The sequence below is a fragment of the Porites lutea genome, chromosome 3 (genome assembly GCF_958299795.1).
Source record: "Porites lutea chromosome 3, jaPorLute2.1, whole genome shotgun sequence".
In the NCBI taxonomy this organism is placed as follows: Eukaryota; Metazoa; Cnidaria; class Anthozoa; order Scleractinia; family Poritidae; genus Porites; species Porites lutea.
Window position 1 is genome coordinate 43,166,197 of NC_133203.1, and position 6,000 is coordinate 43,172,196.

Here is a 6,000-nt window from a genome sequence, read left to right on the forward strand (position 1 = left end):
TCCAGGTGGCCGTTGTAGAAAGGTTCGACTGTATATGAACCTTAAAAAACGATATTAAAATATGCTCAAACAAAACTCAAGTGAAACTATGAGCCAATGGCGCGTGGTTTAAATGCAAAACATTTTGACATTAGTTTAAATTACTTTTGCCGACAGTAATACAGCCTCGTGCAAAATATTTTGAGCTTTTTAGCCTTCTACGATTGGGACAAGTATGGAAAAAATCCTTGTTGCTTTCAAGATGTTGTGAAGGCAACCGAACCCTATTTTTGGTGATATTACCCGTTGCATACCATCAAATATGCAACGAGTTGCTTGCTTTCCGATTAGCTGTATTGTTTATGGCATGGGATAAATTTTGGTATACCAATGTATTGCCGTTTCTCAGCTCCTGCGTTTCTATAATGCCGTGGCACCTCTATTCAGGTGACACCCTCGGAACCAAGGCAAGGGTGCCCTGAATGGTTGGGCTGAGGTTTGTTAATAATAAGCCAAAAAATAAAATGTTTATTTTTTATTCTGCCTCGGAATCTACTGCAGACATTATTTCAAGCAGAGAGATACATGTAATGGATAAAAAATCACGATTAACTTACCTCTGTGATGTTGTGTGTTGAATCTTTCAAGTGCGGTAGAACATCAATTTTAGTTGACGTTGTTCATGTGTTAAAAGTTGTCGCCATTGTGGTTAGTGTACACTTAAACTTACCAAAGATTTTACTGGTCAGTCTCTTTTTGAGTGCTAAGGTGTTCCCTGATTGGAGGTTTCATCTGGGTTTTAAGACCCGGAAAAAGTGTCCCTTTCCCCTGAATAGAGGTGTCCCTTCAATAGAGGTAACGTAACAAATACAAAAACTGTGTGAACATTCTCCCGAGACCAAATTTTGTAACCACTGAATGGAGGTGTCCCTTAAATAGAGGTGTCTCAAAGGAGAGGTTCCACTGTACACGCAGACAGAATTTTTATTTATTTTTGTTTCCAGACATCGGTGCATTTTTAAATCTCACTCGTCGATCATAGTTTGTGAATTTCGATATTAAGGTGTTTCAGTCGCTTTAAAAGTGATTTTATCCTTGTCTGATCGTCATAAAATTTTTACCAATGATTGACTATAGATTGAAATTTGTCAAAATGTAGGTTTTAGTAAAATCGATATTACTATGACGACAATAAACAAACAACTTTGAAATTGAAAAACGCCTAATTTTGCGCGATCTAGACCAGCTACTTAAAATCCAGCAAGAGGAACTTAAAGGTTGGTGTTTAGCAAATAAACTCCGTAAGAAGTAGAAAATTCTGTTTGAATTCGACTGAAAGGAAAATATATTTCAAACCTAAATTTTCGCGCTACAACATTCACTGTTTTGACGTTACGCTAATTTTCCCAAATTGATGCGGACAATACATATATCCATGACTAGTACATTTCAGTGTGAGTATTGTCGATGTTTTACTACAATGTACTAGTCATGGTGGTATGTAGCGCGCATTATTTTAGCATAACGTCAAAACAGTGAATGTTGTAACGCAGATTTTTGACAGGTTCGTAGGAAAGGTTTGTCTTGAAATTTTATCTTGCAGTGAATCAATCTCAATAAAAGTGTCAGACCTTGTTATATACATTATCAAGATTATGTGAAGAGATTTTAAAAAAATTCGCTCACGAGTCGTTTCAGAGAAAAGTCCAAATTTTGAATGAAGTTGCAATTATACAGGTGGTAGGAAAACGGGTTAGTTTTCAAGATCGCAAGAACGAAAATACAAGGAAATTTTTTAGCTTCGAAATATGATATTAAGCAATATGGTATTAATATGATATTAAGCAGCATTCTGACTAAGAATAATTTGAGTCATTTATAACGTGTTTATTAAATAATCTATCACGGCTGTTGAAAATTTAATGTTCGAAATATATTTTCGTTTTAGTCGAATTCAAACATAGAGAATTTTTTACTTCTTACGGAGAAGTGTTGGAGTGTTGGATTTCAGTAGCTGGTCTAGATCACACAAAATTCGGCTTTTATCAATTTCAAAGGGATTTGTATATTGTTACATTTTCACAAATTTCAATCCATAGCCAATTACTGTGAAAATTTTATAGCAATCGGACAAGGAAAAAAACACTTTTAAGGCGATTGAAAAATATCGGTACGGCCTCTGAAAAACTGTATCGAAACACCTTAAGTGTTGTCAAAAACGGATTCCGTTTCTGTTCTTTTCTCTCATGGACATCCTGAGATTCGTGTAAGGGAAACATCACGCTTAAACTGATTTGTTTTCATTGACGGAGATGGTAATATTTGTCTCCTATCAGGTAAAAGAAGACCTGGCTCTAAACGTCATCCTCGTCCCAAGACGACTTATATAGGTAATTAATCGTATGTTATAAAGTGCAGTATTTTCTTTTTTGCAGAACAAGGCGGGCAAAATCTATCCAGTTTTTTAATGGGATTGTAATAGATACTCTTTTTTTCCTAGACAGCACAAATTTTGACCCTGAAAGTCCATATCGTCCTCAAGCTGTCGATGCAGGTAATTCATTGTTTTGCCAATTAGCCTTTTTTCCTCCCAAGTACTCTAAATTCAAATACTTCTAAATCAAAAAAGCCTTTCCACATCTCACTTTAGTGTGTAAGCAAAATGAAAATGAAATGAGGTCAAAACTTGGGTGCACAATTTCAAGCAAATCACTGTGTTTTGTGGATACTCCAAGCTTCGAGTCGGTACCTTTGTTCAAGTAAATGGGGGAAAGGCCTATTCCTATAGTAACAATTACTTATACTTTATTATTAGTCAACAAAAACACATGTTTATGAATTTTCCTTTCTATGCAATTTTAATGCATATTTGATATGTTAATTGATGAATTTATTAGATAGTTCAAACAACCATGTCTTTTTTTCCTAGACAGCACATATTTTGACCCTGAAAGTTCATATCGTCCTCAAGCTCTCGATGGAGGTAATTCATTGTTTTGCCAATTAGCCTTTTTACTTCCCAAGTACTCTAAATTCAAATACTTCTAAATCAAAAAACCTTTCCACATCTCCCTTTAGTGTGTAAGCAAAATGAAAATGAAATGAGGTCAAAACTTGGGTGCATAATTTCAAGCAAATCACTGTGTTTTGTGGATACCTTTTGTTCAAGTAAATGGGGGAAAGGCCTATTCCTATAGTAACAATTACTCATACTTTATCATTAGTCAACAACACATGTTTATGAATTTTCCTTTCTATGCAATTTTAATGCATATTTGATATGTTAATTGATGAATTTATTAGATAGTTCAAACAACTATGTTAAAGCCAAAGCACTTATGCATTTGCTCAGAAGCTGAAAACATGATTGAGCGTTTTTTTTCTAGAGCCAGCCGCTTGAAAATGTTCACTGCACGGCTGCTGCCAGTGTTCCTAGCGACAATTCTATCCGCTTTCTTCTGCAATGTCTCTTATTTCCGATTCTCTCTCTTACCACCACAACCATTAATTGCACCAAATCAGTTTGCCAACAAATTTCCTACCAATTTCTCGATTTATTTTCAATCAAGAAGATTCCAAACGAAAAACCCATCCATTGTCAAAGAAACGCTTTCGAGGAAAGAGTTGCATTCTATTTTCTTTATTGAGAGCACTCGCCTCCCACCAATGTATCCCGGGTTCAAATCCGGGCGTCGAAGCCATATGTGAGTTGATTTTGTTATTAGTTCTCTTCCTTGCTCCGAGAGGTTTTTCTCCGGGTACTCCTGTTTTCCCCTCTCCCTAAAAACCAACATTTCTAAGTTCCAATTGGACCAGGAATCAAGTAGACGAAGAACCACTATGTGGATGTGATACGTGCAAATCGTTATTTATTATTTATTTATTTATTTATTTATTGATTTATTGTTCCAAACCAGTTAAACCAACTAAAAGTAGCACATCATCTTGTCCAACTGAGATTCCACCGCACGTTGTTGAAAAGATGAAGACAAAATCCTATCACTTCATTGGCGTTGATGCATTCCTCAGCAAGTAATGAGATTACTCTGCATTTATTAATGAGATAAAGATTAAAGGCTATGACGTCTTCGGCGTTAATGTGCTCCACTTCAAATTAATGAGATTGCCTCTCAAAAATGGTTAATTCGGTGCGCCCTATACTACTAACACTTGGGACTAAATTTTTCACATTGTTGTTGCTATTATTATGACCATTAACATTCATTATTATTATTATGGCAGTACAAACGTCTGGATGCCCAGAGTAAAAAATAAAAGCTTTGGCTGGGCGGCAAACCGTAACCAGCCGCAGCATCGACTAAAATTAGTGGTAACAATAACACAATAATTTGCGCAAAAAAAAAAAACCTGGGTAAAAATGATTTGATTAAAATGTCATAAAAATAAATAAATAAATCCTACAAGCTTTATGGACGTCTTAATTACAAAATAAAAATATTCATAAGTTGAAGACCATCGTTCATATAGCTGTCCATTTTATGGGAACGTCTAAGGTATGTACATAAAATTTCGATAATGTACAAGATTAAGTATCTGTTAAAATAGGTGTCAAAATTCCAGTATATATCTAAGCGCTAGCTTGAACATTCTAGCAATGTGTAATGAACTAGACAGGATTGCCTTTTGCATTTGGCTCATAATTGATTCACTCTTGTCTCCTACGAGCTCTTTTATATTTTTCTCAACCTCTTTCGAACAGCCCCCAAGGACATCCGTGATGATGTTATACTGATTGACCTTGTACTCAGGATATCGGTTCGTCAGCTCTAGTCTCAGTTGACTGTATTTCGTTGTCTTCTGGAAATCTTTAGACTCTCTATTTTCCAGCTATGGACAGCTCATTTCAATCACTCTGACTTGCTCGCTGGTCTTGTCAGTGACTGTGGCGTCGATTCTATTAGCTTTTACTTGAGTTGCGTCACCTAATAATGGGACGTCCCAGAAGGCGGTCGCGTGCTCATTCTCATGCAGCGGCTTGGGTGTGACTTGTGAGAACGACGGTTCAACTTTAGTAATGAGATCTAAAGATCTAAGAACTTCAAAGAATAAGATCTGGCAAGCATTGTTATGTCTCTGTAGGAACTTAGCCTGTGCCAGTGCACTACAGCCAGATAGGGAAATCCCCGCATAAGCGGCATTTTTCATCAGTAACTTGTGATTTTGTTTCTCTGTTGTAGTAAACCTTGGTAGGTAACAGCTGTTAGTAAAGCTCTTGTACTCCAGCGATGGTATGCGTTGGGGCATTCTTCCATGAAGAAAGCAACGCAAAGCATTCCTCCAGTTTAACTTTCTCGTCCTCCCATCTGTTCTTAATAAGCTTTCCTTTCCATCTCTCCTCAGATACCGTTGATTGTATCTCCTGCTGGCGGACTTTGTAGATTGCCTGCTTTCCCTTCTTAGCTTCGACTTCTTTGCCATCGGCAACAGCAACTGGGTTAGGGAAGTTTAACCACAACTGTAGATCCAGCTCCTCTGCATGCTTCTTAGCATCTTTAATGATGGAGTGGCTTCCATTTTGTACGGCTAGCTCTTCAAACGACCTTACTGCTGCCATCGTAGGGTCAGCGTTAAAATAAAGCTTTACTGCTGCTTTGATCTTAGTGTTCTTGTATTCATTCTCCACGGACTTGAGACCTCTTCCACCGAGCTTCCTAGACATGTACAGTATCGCTATCGATCCCTTAGGGTGATTTCCTCCATTCTCCACGTTGATCTTTCTTCCCTTTCGGTCAAGCTGTTGGATGTTTGCTATCGGCCAAGTTTGTGTCAACATCAAGTATGTAAGTATTTTTATTATTATTATTATCATTATTATTATTATTGTCATTGTCATTATGGCTAAAGACGTTGTTCCTATATCACATGTATACTAGGTCAGCAACTATTAATAGAAGTAAAGGGCGTCATCGTGCCTTTTGGAATTGCAATGATATCGCTCTAAAAAAACTAATATTTTATTTTGTGTTTATAGTTCCCTCGGATATTCAGGCGCGAGGTCCT